This window comes from Trichechus manatus, unplaced genomic scaffold, assembly GCF_000243295.1.
Source record: "Trichechus manatus latirostris isolate Lorelei unplaced genomic scaffold, TriManLat1.0 scaffold00255, whole genome shotgun sequence".
NCBI classification, from domain to species: domain Eukaryota; kingdom Metazoa; phylum Chordata; class Mammalia; order Sirenia; family Trichechidae; genus Trichechus; species Trichechus manatus.
Genome location: NW_004444191.1, coordinates 2,401,226 through 2,420,492, shown reverse-complemented (window position 1 = coordinate 2,420,492; position 19,267 = coordinate 2,401,226). Strand labels below are relative to the sequence as shown.

General features: G+C 40.1%; 1 protein-coding gene across 2 annotated transcripts in view; it reads right to left on the bottom strand.

Annotated features, from left to right (window-relative positions):
- PTPN4 (protein tyrosine phosphatase non-receptor type 4) overlaps positions 1-19,267 on the bottom strand; it is a 222,437-nt gene that overhangs the window by 164,129 nt on the left and 39,041 nt on the right. The window lies entirely within an intron of this gene.

Genomic DNA, 19,267 nt, shown 5'->3' with positions numbered 1-19,267 from the left:
ACTGGTAAAGATGGCAGAGAGAGGATGCATGTCTGATCCCCGCCTCATAGGAATCACCCTTGGGCTGTTAGTCTTCGTTCTCCTTCCCCCTAGTCAAGTTAGAGGAAGTCAGACACAGCCCCCAAGCAGTTTTTATAATGACTCTAAAATGAGCCCTGGTGGCACAGTGGTTAAGAACTTGGTTGCTAACCAAAAGGCTGGGAATTCAAATCTACCAGCTAATCCTTGGAAACCCTATGGGGCAGTTCTACTCTGTCTTACACGGTGGCTATGAGTCAGAATCGACTCAGCAGCAATGGGTTTGGTTTGGTTTTGGTAAAACGGTATTCAGTAAATGAAAACTTTCATGTAACTAAGTCCATCATCCTTTTTCACTCATCTTAAAATTCTGTTTGCACTACTGATTAAGCTAATACTTTAACAGACCGAAAAAAAAAAAGTAAGCTTCAGCCAACCAACTTTCGTGAACCCAAGTTCTCACCTAAGTAGAATATGTATTAATTGAATTTCACATTTAAAAAAAAATCTGCAACATACTGAATGATACCAACATCATTCACTAACAAGTACTGTCATTTAAATAAATAAATATATATATATATATTCTCTATTGAGTATATAGAAATGTGTAAAAACGAAAACATTTTAACAGCTTTAGTACTTTTAAGATAATTTTATTTCCAAAAAGTAAACTAAGGAAAAATATATGAAGACAAAAATAAAAGCTCCCCTCAGACTTCTGGGCAGCATGGCGCTATAACAGAAGCACCATGCCATCCCTCCATAGCAAAGATCCGAAAAACTAAGCCAAACAGAGACACACATCAATACCGAGACCCTAAGCATCAAATGAAGAGATAAAGAACTCAGCCAAGCACCAAATGGAATAAGATATTGACAGAGAACAGAGAGCGAAGAGGGATAGCTGCAGAGGTCCTCCATCAGCTAATGCAGCATGGATCCGCCATCTTGGACTCCTACTGGAGACTGGCGAACCAGGAGTACGAGAAAGCAGCTTCACGGAGCTTCCAGCAGGGAGACAGAACAACTGGTAACCAGTGATATACGCTTTCCCACCCCCCACTCTTCTTCACCCCCACTCGGCCTCCTCTGCCTCCTGCAGCCACAGTCTCTTGGCTGTGAAGCACTGGTTTCACACCACAGCCACCTGGATTCCACCTGCCCACACTAGCCAGCTCCCTGAGTGCCATTTCTTGGCTGCTGGTGTTGCTTTATTCTGCTTCTTTAAATTTCTTCCTTACCTCTCACCAACTCCCCCTACTTTCTCTCAACTACCTGGCTCCGTGCGCCATCTTCGCTTCTGCCTGAAAGGCTGCGAAACACCACTTGACTGTGAAACTGCTTCCTGGCCTGTGCCGCCACGCTGGTGGGACCCCCGGGGATTTTTTTGTTTGTTTGTTCTGATTTTTCTGTTTTGATTTGTTGTGTGTTTGTTTTCTTTTTCGTTTCTCAGCTTGGGAGTCCCTTCTAGCTGGGCAGTACTGCGCGGCTTGGGAGCTACTCCCTTACTCTGCGCACACACGTAGTGGCATCCCTGGGGCCATTTCTTTTTTTTTGTTTTGTTTTTTGTTTCTTTGTTTTGTTTTATTCTCTCTCTTTTTCCCTTTTTGTCTTTCTTCGTTTCTCAGTTTCTCATTTCTCTATCTTACCTTCTCTTCCTGTCTCCTGAATACTGGGCGCTGTGTGCCATCTCTACCCCTTATAGCCAGGCTGTACTTCACGGCCTGGGATCAGCCTTCCCAGTCCTCACACCTGCACCGGTGGGATCCCTGGGGGCTCTTTTTTTTTTTCCCCTAATTTTTATTTATTCATTTTTTCCTTTTACCCTTTTTCTTTTTTTTCCTTTTTGTTTTTCTCTATTTCTCAATCTCTCATCTCTCCACTCCAATGGCAAGCTCCCTTAGCACTCTTTTTTGTTTGTTTGTTTGTGTGCACGGTTTTGGTTCCCGTTCCTCTCTCCTCTCTCTCTTCTTTCCTATACCCATCTTAGCTCCACACATTACAATCTCTCTCCTTCCTGCCTACCTCCACTGTGAGCTGAACATCATAACCCCGAGCAGCACAGGCACGGCCTACCGGAAGCTGCCCTGCCCTGATTCCCGGCACACCCTGTCAGCCCTAGTATGTGCCACAAACAACCCATCCCAGCAACTCCCCTTCAGCTGGACCTGCCCTGCTGTACCATACCTGAGAAACTGACCCTACCCATTGGAGAAGGAGGTGAGGTGAAAAGTATCATGCCTACAGATGAGCACACAACAAAGAACACACAGCCCACCTGCTCAGACATAACCAAAAAAAAAACAAAAAAGCAGGATGAAACGAACAAATCTACAATCAATAAACGAGGAAAATACTGAATGCCCTGAAGAGAGCAGACAATAGCAAGACATATACAAAAACAGGACAGGATGGTTCCAGTAGAGGTCCAAAATAAAACACCAGATGCCTTTCCAGTAGAAGAAAAGGCACTAGAACCACCTGATAGGGAATTCAAATCTCTAATATTCAAAGCTATCCAAGAGTTGAAGCAAAAAGCAGACAAAAATGAGGAAAAAATAGACAAATTCATGGAAAAGGCAGAAAAAATCATGGAAAATACAGACAAAAAAATGGAAGAATTCAGGAAAATAATGCAGAAACAAAATGCTAAAATAAATTCACAACTAGAAATCATACAAAAACAACAATCAGAATCCAAAAGATAAACAAGATTTCAGAAATGGACAGTATCATACAAGGGCTGAGGAGCAGGTTTGAAACGATAGAAGACAGGATCAGTGAAACTGAAGACAAACACTTGGATACAACTGTGGGGAAAAATCAGAAAAAGAATGAAGAAAAATGAAGACACCCTGAGAATTATGTGGGATACAATCAAAAGCAAAAATCTGCGAGTGATCGGAGTTCCAGAATGGGGAGAAAACAGAAAACACAGAGAGGATCATTGACTAACTGGTGACAGAAAACTTCCCCAATCTCATGAAAGATGAAAAGGTGACCATCCAAGAAGCTCAACAAACCCCATATACGACAGACTCCAAAAGAAAATCACCAAGGCATATCATAATCACACTTGCCAAAACCAAAGACAAACAAAGAATCCTGAGAGCAGCTCGAGAAAAGCAAAAAGTCACATACAGAGGAGAAACAATAATACTAAACTTGGATTATTCGGCAGAAACCATGCAGGCAAGAAGGCAATGGGATGAGAGATATAAAACCTTGAAAGAAAAAAATTGCCAGCCAAGAATAATATATCCTGCAAAACTCTCATTCAAATATGCTGGTGAAATTAGGACATTTCCAGATAAACAGAAATTAAAGGAGTATGTAAAAACCAAACCAAACTTACGAGAATTATTAAAGGGAGTCCTTCGATCTGAGAACAACTTCAGCTCACAGCCTGAATTTAGGAAGCAGGATTGTACCAGCCAGATACCAACCTAGGAAATGAAATCTCAACGACTACCTAACACCAAAAGAATGACAACAGGGAACCAGAGAGGTTAATCTGTAAATGACAACAACATCAGAACAATAAAGGAGGGAATAAATGGTGTAGGTATAGAACCTTCTAATGCAGAGGAAGGCAAGATGATACCAAAGTAGTAATAGACTGGTTCAAACCTAGGAAGATAAGGGTAAATTTCAAGGTAACCACAAAGAAAGTTAACAAACCTACTCATCAAAATAAAGGAGAAAAACATATAAAGTCTCAGTAAAAACAAAACCTACAAAAACAAAAGAAATGAAAAAGAAAATCCACAAACAAAAGGAATTCAGCACAAGAGATTAAGAGGAACAAAGAAAACGTCAGCACCACAAAAATGAAAGTTCCTCTCTTCAAAAAAATTCCTCAATTCATAAACTTTTAACTCTTTAAATGCTGTAACTTCTAAAATTCCTCAATACTGTATAGTTGAATAAATCATTTATTATACATTTTACACACTGTCTTTCAGTTTTTCCAAGTAGAGGAAAATTATATATATCAACCACCTACACATATACACACATATAAAATAAATATATAAAAATATATAAATAAAATAAAAAACTCCCACATCTTTAAAGTATAATACACCCAGCTAAAGGAGCCCTGGTGGCACAATGGTGAAGCATTCAGCTGCCATCCAAAGGCTGGTGGTTCAAACCTACCCAGAGGCTCCAAGTGAGAAAGGTGTGGCAATCTGCTCCAGTAAAGATTATGGCCTAGAAAACCCTCTAGGGGGCAGTTCTACTCTGTCACATGGGGTCGCTATGAGTCAGAATCGACTTGAGGGCACCCAACAACAACAGCACACCCAGAAAAACAATCCAAACGGCAGAGAGTAAAAATTAACCCTTTCATTTCTGACCTTTAATATAGCAGCTGTCTTTTGAATAGCAAGGGAGATAGCTGTGAGAGGAAATGCCTACCTATACATGAAGGCAGAACACAAGGAGATATATGAGAGGGTCAGGGCAAGATGGATGCTTCCACCAGGAGGTGATCTTGGCAGACAGTATTTTCCCAAAAGTCCACAGTAATATTTCCATTCACACATGATCTTCCAGAACCTTGTTACTTCCTATGAAGAGACAAAGTCTATCTACTTTCCTTGACCCTAACTTTGTGACAGTCTTGACAAACAGAACGTGACTGAAGTGACATTATGTGACCTCCAAGGCCAGATGAGAAATGGCAAGATGGGTTTACCGTGGCTCCCTCTTTTTCTAAGGATGCTCACCCTTGGAATCCAGTTACTGGAATAACATCTTGAAGAGGAATGGTGTTGCATTCATCATCAAAAAGAACATTTCAAGATCTATCCTGAAGTACAATGCTGTCAGTGATAGGATAATATTCTTACTCCTACAAGGAAGACCAATTAATACGACTATTATTCAAATTTACACACCAGGATCAGCTGGTGTGCGCGGGCTGAGGCAAGCAGCAGCACTCAGGACCGTTTTCCACATTGGGAGCAACTGAGCAGCAGAGAGACTGCTCGGGCCTCTGGAACCAGGGAGAAGCAGCACTGAACTGGTAAAACATAAGTACAAGCGTCTAACCTACCGCGCGGATCAAAAAAACCTTCCCCTCTTTGGGAAGTACCTCTCTCCCATTTACCTGACCCCTCCCCGCTATGCTCCAGTCCTGGTCTGAGCTATACTATATGCCCCCTGGGCCTGAAGTAGGGCCTGTCCCACGCCCCGAGCGATTCTCCTGGCTTTGGAGAGGGAACAAACTAACGAACAGGAAAATATAATCTGCCAGCTCCCCTAAGCTGGGAACTCAGGGCAGGCACAGCCACAAGGGCTCCACAGACTTTGAATGCCTTTCCCCCCTGCCGAGATCTGTGTGGGCCCATTTCAACAGCGCAGGCCTTCATTAGCACACTACAACAGGCTATATAGCTGAAGCCTATTTTCAACTGCAACAGCTATCAGGGGGCGGCAGATTCGAGACATCTGACACCGCCCTGCCCATTATGCAGGGTCCTCACCTACCCACATCAGGGGCCTGAGGACTGGCGGCTCCACGCACACCACTAGCCACCCACAACAGAGGTCCAAAAATAAGTGGTGCCTCCCAGTCCTTACAGCCAACAGCACTGGGTGCCCATAGTCCGGCTGCAAAACCCACCCACCTACGTGCTCTAGGGAACAGGGACACACCTTGCACCCAGGCACTCAGGGGTAGCTGTCAGCCCCCTGCCTTGCTCAGCACATGACCCCCTGCTGCAGTCAGATACCTGTGCCTACTCCAGTCACCCCTGCCCATCTCCACTTGTGGTACTTCTGTAACAGCAGCACTAGATAACTGAGACAGCACCTAACAACGCATGGGAATTTCTGTGAACCAGAAATTTATATGACACACAATTCCATACTTTCATACTATCTCTGCTTGACAATCTATACCCCAACTACCTATTAATAAATGATAAAATACAAAAGAAATTAAAATATGTTACATTTTGGAAATGCACATTGAATTCGCTGGGTATTTTAAATATTCTCAATGGCACCTTTATTGAGTCAACTATCATTACTCCACAGCCCCTTTTTTAGTGTGAAATGGCCTGGAATTTGGGGTAAAAAAGGTAAGTGATCCTGCCATACAGGAATACATATAAAAATCTTGAGCTTAAGAAACTGTTAAAATATAGGAAAAACCAATCCTCGACTTTATATTGAATGGAAAAAGGCCCCAAACAGCTGAAGTAATGTTGAAAGAGAAGAACAAATGAGGAGGTCTCACACTTCCTGATTTAAAAACATATTACATGGTAATCAAAACAGCCTGGTACTGGTATAACAAAAGATACAATGATCAATGGAACTGAATTGAGAGTCCAGAAATAAATCTACACATCTGTGGTCAACTTTTGACAAGGGTGCTAAGTACATTCAATGGGTGAAAGAAGAGTCACTTCAATAAATGGTATTAGGAAAAGTGGATTTCCACATGGAGAAAAATGAAACAGGATCCATGCCTCAAACCATACATAAAAATCAAATTCAAAGTGGATTAAGGACTTAAATGTGCAAATTAAAACCATGAAATTATTAGCAGAAAATGCAGGGGCAATGCTGTCAGGCCTGGCTTTCAACAATGGATTATCTAACATAATAACAAAAGCACAAAGAACAAAAGACAAATAAATAAATGGGACTTCATAAAAATTAAAAACACTGGTTCATCCAAAGACTTTACCAAAAAAGTGAAAATACAAGCTACTTACTGAGAGAATATCTTTGGAACCATAAATCTGACAAAAATCTAATACTCAAAATACATATAAAACTTTGACAACTTAACAACAAAAGACAAATAACCCAATCATAAAATGGGCAAAGGACTTCAGAAGACATTTCACCAAACGGGACATACAACTGGCCACCAAACCCATGCAAAGATGCTCAATGTCATTAGCCATCAGAGAGACGCAAATCGAAAGCACAATGAGACAGCATTTCACCCCTGCTAGAATGGCCAAGGAGACCTGGCGGCACAACGATTAACCACTTGGCTCTTAACCAAAAGGTTGGTGCATTGAGCCCACCAGCTATTCCACAGGAGAAAGATGTAGCAGTCTGCTCCCATAAAAATTTACAGCCTTGGAAACCCTATGGGGCAGTTCTACTCTGTCCTACGGAGTCACTATGAGTTGGAATCGACTCGATGACAATGGGTTAGGTTGTTTTTTTTTTTTCTTTGTTAGGATGGCTAAGATATAAAAACAAAAACCAATGTTGGCGAGGATGCGGGGAAATTGGAATTCTTATCCATTGCTGAATGTAAAATGGTACGGCCATGTTGGAAAATAGTGTGGCAGTTCCTCAAAAACTAAAAACCAGAACTACCATATGACACGGCAATCCATTCCTAGGTATACAGGGAGTCCCTGACTTACGGCGAACTACATTTATGACCATCCTTTTTTTCTTTTTGTACATCTGGTTGTAAGTAATACGTAATACATACAATGTTGCAGCGCATAATTTACTGATGTTATCTCTCTCAGGTGAATTATTCGCATTCAATTTTACGATTTACTGTTCAATACATAACCATATAGATTTAGTTTTCTAAACTAAATTAGGGGCTTTAGCTGCTTGGAAACATGGACCCAAACACTGATCGCTTAGCTAAACCTAATAGGCAGATTCGGGAAGCATTGAGATGTTAGTGCAAAATATACGAAGAATAAAATTAGAGAACCATACAGACAACTATCACTAATTTTCTGACTAAAAATGCCATTCCATTCCCAGGGATAATCCAAATGATCTAGAACCTTCCACAAGAGGAGTTCTTATGGCAACTGACAAATGCCAACATCGTCCAAATCTTTTTCAATGTCGGAGTAAATTTTTTATAATTTGTGTATTTCTTATATGTATGTATTAAAATACATTCGTAAGTTTTTATTTAATGTTTCCAACCCCCAAAAGACAAATAAAGATGGGATTTACAAAGCTACTGATAATAAAAGGCAATAACAACAAAAATTAAAAAAAAAAAAAAAGAGAGAGATATTCAATATATGTCAGAACCGAATTACAACGAAGTCATTGGAATGGAACTCTGTTGTATGTTGAGGACTACCTATAGGTTGCTTCTGACGGAAATCAAACACCTCTTTTTTTTTTTTAGGTTTCATTATTATTGTCTTTTATTATCAGCATCTTTATAAATCCCACCTTTGAACATCTGTGAGTGAAAATTTGAGAGTGATAACAGCAAATTATACCCTGCAACATTTTACGTAGCAGGTATTACTAATGATAAGATGTACCAACAAAAAACAAAAAACAATTTAAGTGCAATTTGTTTTAACTCACATACGTTGCAAGCCAGAGGCTACCTGTAGACCCAAAAGACTTCAGACTAAAACAGTCTTCTACACCAATGTTCACTGCAGCACTAACCACAACAGTCAAAAGGTAGAAAACACCTAAATCTCCATCAACAGATGCATGGATACACAAATTGTGGTACAGGCATACAATGGAATATTACTCAGCCAGTAGGAGAAATATTTTTTTGTTGTTGTTGTAGTTTAAATGAAGTTTACATTTCAAGTTAGTCTGCCATACAAAAATTTATACATACATTATTATGTGACCCTAATTACTCCCCCCATACTGTGACAGCACACTTCTCCTTTCCACCCAATTCCCCATGTCTATTAAACCAGCTCCTAACCCTCTCTGCCTCCCATCTAACCTCCGGACAGAAGATGCCCATTTAGTCTCTTGTATCTACTTGAGTCAAGAGGCACACTCCTCACGAGTATCACTTTATGTCCCACAGTCCAGTACAATCCCTGTCCAAAGAGTTGGCCTTGGACACTGTTTTAGTTCTGGGCTGACAGACAATCCAGGGGCCATGCTTTCCAGGGTTCCTCCAGTCTCAGTCAGACCATTAAGTCTGGTCTTCTTACTAGAATTTGAGTTCTGCACCCCACCTTTCTCCCGCTCCCTCAGGGACTCTCTGTTGTGTTCCCTGTCAGGGCGGTCATTGGTGGTAGCTGGGCACCATCTAGTTCTTCTGGTCTCAGGCTGATGAAGTCTCTGGTTTATGTGGCCCGTTCAGTCTCTTGGGCTAACACTTTTCTTGTGTCTTTGGTGTCCTTCATTCTCCTTTACTCCAGGTGGTTGGGACCAATTGATGCTTCCTAGATGGTCGCTTGCAAGCTTTTAAGACTCCAGACCCCACTCACCAAAGTAGGATGCAGAACATTTTCTTAATAAGCTTTGTTATGCCAATTGACCCAGATGTCCCCTGAAAGCATGTTCCCCAGACCACCACCTCTGCTCCTCTGTCCCTCAAAGTGTTTGACTGTATTCAGGAAACTTCTTAGCTTTGGTTTAGTCCAGTTGTGCTGACTTCACCTGTAGTGTGTGCTGTTCTTCCCTTCACCAAGATAATTCTTATCTACTATCTAGTTAGTAAATAACCCTCACACTCCCTCCCTACCCTTGTAACCACCAAAGAATGTTTTCTTCTCTGTTTAAACCTTTTCTTGAGTTCTTATAATGGTAGTCTTATACAATATTTGTCCTTCTGTGACTGACTAAATTCACTCAGCATAATGACCTCCAGATTCTTCCATGTTCTAAGATGTTCCACCGCTTCATCGTTGTTCTATATTGTTGCATCGCATTCCACTGTGTGGATATACCATCATTTGTTTATCCATTCATCTGCTGACGGGCACATAGGTTGTCTCCATCTTTTTGCTATTGTGGACAGAGCTGCAATGAACATGGGTATGCATATACCTATTCATGTGATGGCTCTTATTTCTCCAGGATATATTCCAAGGAGCGGGATAGCTAGATCATATGGTACTTCTATTTCTAGCTTTTTAAGGAAGCGCCAAATCAATTTCCAAAGTACCATTTTACATTCCCACCAACAGTGTATAAGTGTTCCAGTCTCTCCACAACCTCTCAGCATTTATTATTTTGTGGTTTTTGGATTAATGCTAGCCTTGTTGGGGTGAGATGACATCTCATTATAGTTTTGATCTGCATTTCTCTAAGGCCTAATGATTGTGAGCATTTCTTCATGTGTCTGTTAACTGCATGAATATCTTCTTTGGTGAAGTGCCTGTTCATAACCTTTGCCCATTTTTCAATTGGGTTATTTGTCTTTTTGTTGTTGAGGTTTTGCAGTATCTTGTAGATTTAAGAGATTAGATGCTGATCAGATGTCTTGCAGCCAAAATTTTCTTCCAGGTCTGTAAGTTGTCTTTTGACTCTTTTGATGAAGTCTTTTGATGAGCGTCAGTGTTTGATTTTTAGGAGCTCCCAGTTATCTAGTGTCTCTTCTGGTGCTTATGCATTGTTACTTATGGTTCATATTCTGTTTATGCCATGTATTAGGGCTCCTAGCGTTCTCCCTATTTTTTCTTCCATGATCTTTATCGTTTTCGATTTTATATTTGTCTTTGATCCATTTTGAGTTAGTTTTTGTGCATGGTGTGAGGTATGGGTCTTGTTTCAGTTTTTTTTACAAATGGATATCCAGTTATGCCAGCACCATCTGTTAAAGAGACTGTTTTTTCCCCAGTTAATGGACTTTGGGCGTTTGTCAAATATCAGCTGCTCGTAGGAGGATGAATTTACGTCTGGATTCTCAACTCTGTTCCATTGGTCTATGTACCTGTTGTTGTACCAGTACCAGGCTGTTTTGACTACCATGGCGGTATGACAGGTTCTAAAATTAAGTAGTGTGAGGCCTCCCACTTTGCTCTTTTTCTTGAGTAACACTTTACTTATCCAGGGCCTCTTCCCTTGCCATATGAACTTGGTGATTTGTTTCCACATCTCATTAAAAAATGCCGTTGCAATTTGGATCGGGATTGCATTGTATCTGTAGATCGCTTTGGGTAGCATTGACATTTTCACAATGTTGAGTCTTCCTATCCATGAACAAGGTATGTTTTTCCACTTATACAGGTTTCTTTTGATTTCTTGCAGTAGTGTCTTGTAATTTTCATTGTTTAGGGCTTCTACGTCGCTGGTTAGATATATTCCTAAGTATTTTATCTTCTTGGGGGCTATTGTAAATGGTATTGATTTGGCGATTTCCTCTTCGAGGTTCTCTTTGTTGGTATAAAGGAATCCAACCAATTTTTGTATGTTTATCTTGTATCCTGAAACTTTGCTGAAATCTTCTATTAGTTCCAGTAGTTTTCTTGTGGAATCTTTGGGGTTTTCTGCGTATAAGATCATTTCATCTGCAAATAGAGATACTCTTCTTCCCTACCAATTTGGATGCCCTTTATTTCTTTTTCTAGCCTAATTGCTCTGGCTAGGACTTCCAGCACAATGTTGAATAAGAGTGGTGACAGACAGCATCCTTGTCTGGTTCCCGTTCTCAAGGGGAATGCTTTCAAAGTCTCTCCATTTAGGATGATGTTGGCTGTTGGCTTTGTATAAATGGCCTTAATTATACTGAGAAATTTCCCTTCTATTCCTATTTTGTTGACAGTTTTTATCATGAATGGGTGTTGAACTTTGTCAAATGCCTTTTCTGCATCGATTGATAAGATCATGTGGTTCTTGTCTTTATGTGATGGATTATATTGATTGTTTTTCTAATGTTGAACGATCCCTGAACCTGGTATAAATCCATCACTTGATCATGGTGAGTTATTTTTTTGATATGTTGCTGAATTTCTATTGGCTAGAATTTTGTTGAGGATTTTTGCATCAATATTCATGAGGGATATAGGTCTGTAATTTTCTTTTTTTGTGGTGTCTTTACCTGGTTTTGGTGTCAGGGTTATGCTGGCTTCATAGAAGTTTGGGAGTATTTCATCCTTTTCTATGCTCTGAAATACCTTGAGCAGTAGTGGTGTTAACTCTTCTCTGAAAGTTTGGTAGAATGCTCCAGTGAAGCCATTCGGGCGAGGGGTTTTTTTGGTTGGGAGTTTTTAAACTTCGTTTTCAATCTCTTCTTTTGTTATAAGTTTATTTAGTTGTTCTACCTCTGTTTGTGTTAGTTTAGGTAGGTAGTGAGTTTCTAGAAATTTGTCTATTTCCTATAGGTTTTCAAATTTGTTAGAGTACAATTTTTCATAGTATTCTGTTACAATTCTTTGAACTTCAGTTGGGTCTGTTGTGATATCACCCATCTCATTTCTAATACGGGTTATTTGCTTCCTCTCCTGTTTTTCTTTTGTCAGTTTGTCCAATGGTTTACCAATTTTGTTGATCTTTTCAAAGAACCAGCTTTTGGTCTTGTTAACTCTTTCAATTGTTCTTCTATTCTCTATTTCATTTAATTCTGCTCTAATTCTTATTATTTCCTTTCTTCTGGAGCCTGAGGGCTTCTTTTGCTACTCTCTTTCTACTTGTTCCAGTTGTAGGGTTAATGTTTTGATTATGGCCCTTAATTCTTTTTGGCTGTGTGCATTTATTGCTATAAACTGACCTCTGAGCAGTGCTTTTGCTGTGTCCCAAAGGTTCTGGTAGGATGTGTTTTCATTCTCATTCGATTCTACGAATTTCTTTATTCCGTCCTTAATTTCTTCTATAACCCAGTAGTTTTTGAGCAAGGTTTTGTTCAGTTTCCATGTGTTTGATTTTTTCTTGCTTTTCTGTTATTGATTTCTACTTTTATGGCTTTATGGTCAGAAAAGATGCTTTGTAGTATTTTGATGCTTTGGATTTTGTTAAGGCTTGCTTTATGGCCTAATATGTGGTGTATTCTGGAGAACGTTCCATGTGTGTTGGAAAGGAAAGTATACTTGACTGCTGTTGGGTGGAGTGTTTGGTATATGTCTATGAGATTAAGTTGGTTGATTGTAGCATTTAGATTTTCCGTGTCTTTGTTGAGCTTCTTTCTGGATGTTCTGTCCTTCACTGAAATTGGTGTGTTGCAATCTCCTACTACTATTATGGAGCTGTCTATCTCTCTTTTCAATGCTGCTAGGGTTTATTTTATGTATTCTAGTGCCCTGTCGTTGGGTGCATAAATATTTACTATAGTTATGTCCTCCTGGTGTATTGATCCTGTAATCATTATATAGTGCCCTTGCTTATTCTTTGTGGTGGATTTTACTTTAAAGTCTATTTTGTCAGAGATTAATATTGCCACTCCTGCTCTCTTTTGAGTGCTATTTGCTGGATATATGTTTTACCATCCTTTGAGTTTTAGTTTGTTTGTGTCTTTAAGTCTAAGGTGTGTCTCTTGTAGGCAGCATACAGACAGATTGTGTTATTTTATCCAATCTGCCACTCTCTGTCTCTTTATTGGTGCATTTAGTCCATTTACATTCAGCATAATTATTGATAGTATGAATTTAGTGCTGTCATTTTGAGGTCATTTTTGTGTTGTTCACAGTTTCTTTGTTCCACTTAATTTTCTGCACTGAGTTGTTTTTATGTATTTTCTTTTCGTCTTTTTCATCGTTGTTCATTTTGTGTTTGCTGAGTCTTTACATTTTTCTAGTTTTTTATTTAGACTTGTAGGATTGTTAGTCTCCTTTGTGGTTACCTGAATATTTACCCCATTTTTTTCTAAGTTTATACCAGTCTTTTATTTCTTTATATCGCATTGACTTCCTCTCCATATGAAAAATCTATATGTACATTTTTTAAGTCCCTCTTTTTGGTTTTAATGTTGTCATCTTCTACAAATTGACATTTGTTTCCCTATTTTCAGTGTTTTAGCTTTGATTTATTTTTGTGACTTCTCTATCTGGGTTGATATCTGGTTGCTCTGTCCTGTGTTCTTCTCTTGGGTTGTTATCTGATGTTACTAATTTTCTAACTGGAGGACTCCCTTTAGTATTTCTTGTAATTTTGGTTTGGTTTTTGCAAATTCCCTAAACTTCTGTTTATCTGGAAATGCCCTAATTTCACCATCATATTTGAGAGACAGTTTTGCTGGATATACAGTTCTTGGCTGGCAATTTTTCTCCTTCAAGGCTTATTTTATGTCATCCAGTTGCCTTCTTGCCTGCAAGGTTTCTGCTGAGTTGTCCGAGCTTATTCTTATTGACTCTCCATCATAGATGACTTTTCGTTTACCCCTAGCCGCTCTTAAAATTCTCTCTTTATCTCTGGTTTTGGCAAGGTCGATTGTAATATGTCTTGGTGACTGTCTTTTGGAATCTACCTTATGTGGGGTTCAATGAGCATCTTGTATAGACATCTTCTCATCGTTTATGATATCAGGGAAGTTTTCTGTCAACAAATCTTCAGCAATTGTCTCTGTATTTTCTGTTATCCCCCTGTGTTCTGGTACTCCAATCACTTGTAGATTATTCCTCTTGATAGAGTCCCACATAATTCTTAGGGTTTCTTCTTTTTTTAAATCCTTTTATCTGATTTTTCCTCAAATGAATTGGTGTCAAGTGCTTCATCTTCAATCTCACTAATTCTGCCTTCCATTGCCTCAATTCTGCTCCTTTGACTTTCTATTGAGTTGTCTAATTCTTAAATTTCATTGTTAATTTTCTAGATTTCTGATTGTTGTCTCTCTATGGAATCTTGTAGCCTGGTAAATGGGTCATGATGCTCTTCTCTAATCTTTTTAACTTCCTCTATTGTGTGTTCTGTGCTTTGAGTAATTTCCTTCCTAATTTCCTGAAGAGTTCTGTATATTGATCTTTTGTATTTTGCCTGTGGTAATTCCCAGAAATTTTTCTCCTCTGGAAAATTTCTAGATTCTTTATTTTGGGAGCTTGCTGAAGCCATCATGGACGGCCTGTTTATGTGATTTGATATTGACTGCTGTCTCCAAGCCATCAATAAAGTTAACTAGATTTATAAACTTTAAGCTTGCTTACTGTGTCCTAGCTTTTTGTTTTGTTTTGATATGCCCAAATAGGCTGCTCGTGTGAGCAACTTTGATTATTGGCACCTTTGAAGCTCTAATGTTCTGTCACCAGCTGGTTAGATCTGTTACTAGGTATGTGAGCTCAGGAGTCCACCCACTCCTCCTGTAGGGATTCAGCTCAGGTGCCCAGGTAGATAGCCACCGAGTGTGTGGTGTAGGCTCTTACCTACAGTCCTAGACAGGTATGGGTGATTGGTATAGGCACAGGCATCTGGCTGCAGCAGGGGGACACACTCTGAGCAAGGCAGGGGGTGACAGCCACCCTTGAATGTCCATGAGGAAGTCATGTCCCTGTTCCCTAGATTGCATAGGTGGGTGGGTTTTTCAGCCGGACTATGAGCACCCAATGCTTTTGGCTGTAAGGACGGGGGTGGGGGCACCTCTTATTCATGGGCCCCTATAGAAGGTGGCTAGGTGGCATGGTTGGAGCCACCAGTCCTCAGGTCCCAATGTGGGTAGGTGAATACCCTGCTTAATGGGCAGAGCAATGTCAAATGTCACGAACCTACCACTTCACAGCTGAAACAGCTGAAGTTAGACATCAGGTATATACCCTGTTGTACTGCAGTAATGAGGGCCTACACTGTTGAAATGGGCCCACACAAGTCTATGCAGGAGGAAAGGCACTCAAAGTCCATGGATCCTTTATGCCTGAGCCTAGGCAAAGGAGCTATGCCTACCCTGGGTTCCTGGCTTAGGGGAGCTGGCAGTTTATTTTTTCCCGTTTGTTAACTGTTCACTCTCCAAGGCCAGGAGAATGGCTCAGGGCGTGTGATGGATCCTACTTTTGGCCCAGGGAACTTGGCCATTGCTGAAGCTTGTCTGCGACCCAGTGCAGAGCAGGGAGCGGGGAGGTACATGCGAGAGAGGTTTTTCCCTAAGGGGGGGTGTTTTTGATCCCTGCGGTAGGCTGGATGTAAATACTTATCTTTCGCCGATTGACGGCTGCTTCTCACTGTTTCTGGGTGCCCAATTACAGTCTCTGCCACTGGGTCTCTCCCGGTGCGGAAAACACGCCTCCCAAGCACTGCTGCTTGTCTGCCTCACTGCTCACCCATGAGCTGATCAGGCCTGAAGGACTCAGGCTCTCGCCGGGTCAGGTCTGGCAACTTGTCGCTGCTTCCGAACCGTCTCCCCCTCCCCCTGCCCCTTGGTCTGGTTCTTCAACTTTGCCTTTGATGTCCAGAGCTCCTAGATTGTCATATATAATTGATTCACTTGTTTTTTCGGGTCTTTGTTGTAAGAGGGTCCACCGGAAGTGTCTGACTGCTCTGCCAACTTGGCCCCGCCTCTCTGAAGTCTTGATACATGCTACCATATGGATGGAACTTGAACACATTATGCTGAGTGAAATAAGTCAATCACAAAAGGACAAATACTATATGATCTCACTTATATAAAAAGGCAATGTATAGAGACCAAAGTTTATCAGTGGTTAGCAGGGGTGGGATACAGGAGGAAGGGGGAGCTAATGCTTATGGAGTACTGATTTTCGGTTTATGGTGATGGAAAAATCACATTGATTAAGTGCAGGGTTTCACAGCCGATTACAGTAATTGCTGTCAACAAATTGTACACCCGCAAAAGGTTGAACTGGCAAAAGCTGTGTGATAGATATATTTACAACAACGACAAAAAAATGAGTAGCTGCTAAGGCTGCTTCCGTATAGCCTCATGGGATCTGATTCCATCGTTTGCAGGTTTAGGGTCATGGTTTCATGGAACATCCCAGTTAACTGGTCTAATACCATGTTTAGCGCTTCTACATCCTAGTTCAGTGTGTAGTGCCTGGGGTCTTAAAAGCTTGTAAACAGCCACCTGAGGCATGACAATCAGTCTCTGCTTGCCTGGAACAAAAGAGGAAGAAGGAGAATCAGGAACAGGAGGAGGACATGGAATGTGTGGCTAGTCGCCTCCATGAACAACTGCCTCCTTTGCCACGAGACCAGAAGAACTGGATGGTGCTCATCTACCATTACTGAATATTTTGATTAAAGATTCTATAGACGAATCCTACCAAATGGGAAAAATGTAGAACAGGATTTCATATTCCCATGGCCTCCAGACTTTCTGGAGCCATGGAAGCTGGATGAACCCCTGAAACTACTGCCAAAAGATAACCTTTAAACCTTAAACCAACTATATCCCCTGAAGTCTTCTTAAAACCAAACAACAGTTTAGCTTAACTAGTAAAGAATGTCTGCCTCGAGCATTATGCGCTTTTAAGAACTATCTATATGGGATCGAACTGACAACAGCAACTTGAAAGATTAGACAGAAAGTTAGGGGGCAGTGAGTTTATGTTAATGGGAGAGGAACAACTGAGAAAAGGAGGGAGAGAATAGTTGCACAACTCGATGAACATAATCAATATCACTGAACTGTACATGTAGAAGGTGTTGAATTGGTGTATATTTTGCTGTGTATATTCTCATCAACAACACAACAAAATAAATAAAATTAAAAAGAAACTGGTTAATACAGAAAATTAATATTTTACATTATCTAAAGATTTGAAAGCATGGAAATCCCCAGGGAATACAGCAGGAAACAGATGAGGTGCCATCCTGGAGACTTGAAAATGAGGAAATATGGACTACATATTAGATAATATTATTTTCACAATGTTTAATTTTTAGGTGTGATAATGGTAGTGTGGTGATTTAGGAGATTTTTAGGAGACACATGCTAAATTATTTAAGGATGAAGTCTGCCACTTACTTTCAGAAGATACAGGAAAAACATACACACACAGTAAGAAAGATAAAGCAAATGTGCAAAATGTTAACAACAGGTCTGTCCAGGTAAAGAGGTATTCATTATATTATTCTTTCACCTTTCTGTAGGTCTGACATTTTTTAAATGAAAAAGGGGAATGCATTTTATATGTATCAAAACATTTAAGACTGTTCACAGCAATATTATTCATAGGAGCTCAAAGTGGAAACAATCCAAGTAAACTAGATAAGCAAATGGTTAAGTGTGGTGTAGTCACACTACAGCAATGAAAATGAACCAACTACTATAACCCACCATCTAAAGGAAACTCACAAAAAAAGGCTGAACAAATTAAGCCAGATACAAATAGAATTCACGTATATGAAATTCAGAATCAGTCAAATCAAGTCTATGGAGACAGTGGTTACCTTTGGGGAGGTAGCGACTGTAGGGTATGAGGTAGGCTTCAGAGGTGCTGATAACATTCTATTTATCTGGGAGGTGGTTCCACAGGTATATTCACTTTCTAAAAATTCATCCTGCTATACCCCTATGATTCATGTACTTTCCTATATGCATGTTATAGTTCAATAAAAATGTATTTAATAACAAAATAACTAAGATCATTATTACTCATAAGCCCATTCAGTGAGCTTCCCATCTGCAGAGTTAAATTCAAAGTCTTCATCAGGACTTGGAACGTCTTAGATGATTTGGTGGACAGCTACCTCCCAACCTCCTCTCCTGCCACTCTTTCTGTTCCCTTACGCTTCTGTAGCTACACTGGCGTCAATGACATTCCCAAACACTCCAAACGCAGCTTGTATGTTTGTTATTTCCGGGGCTATTTCCTCTCATTTGCTTCATGTCTCTGATCAAACGTTCCCTTGTGGGAAAGATCTCCCTTGACCTCTCTCTCTGAAATAGCATACTCCCTTGTTATGTTTTATGTTTCCAGCATCTATTGGCACCTGACATCGTAGAGTTAAAAATCACGTAACATACTGTCTCCCCCTCTAAAATGTAAGCTCCGTAAGATGAGGGCGGGATTCATGACTGGTATTTCTTTATTTCTTTGAATATACTAGGGTAATATACCTTGTATATAGCGAACACTCAGATATTTGTTGAATAAATACTTCAGACAAGACTCAGATAAAATGTGGGCTGTCATTTATCTTTGTTGAGCAAAATTTTTATTTACAGACAGTATGAGCAGGATTACAATGCAAATGTACAAAATATTCAGGAGAATAAATTCCTTTCAAGTACCCTCAAGTTCATTGAAAAAAACCACCCACATACTGTTGATACACTCTACTAACCATAATACACCACTGGTTGCCACAATGCCCTCTGAGCAGCACTTTTGAAAAAACCCAGTTTAAATGAAAATAGTTACAAAAACCAAATTAAAAAGACTTTCTTAATTGAATAAAGCTTTTCAAACTGTACTACAACTTAATGATTTCCGTTTTAAGATATACCTTAATTCAGATTTATAACTGTCTTAGTCATCTAGTGCTGCTATAACAGAAATACCACAAGTAGATGGCTTTAACGAACAAAAACTTATTTTCTCCCAGCTTAGGAGGCTAGAAGTCTGAATTCAGGGCACTGGCTCCAGGGGAAGGCTTTCTCTCTCTTGACTCTGAGAAGTGTCTCTTTTCAGCT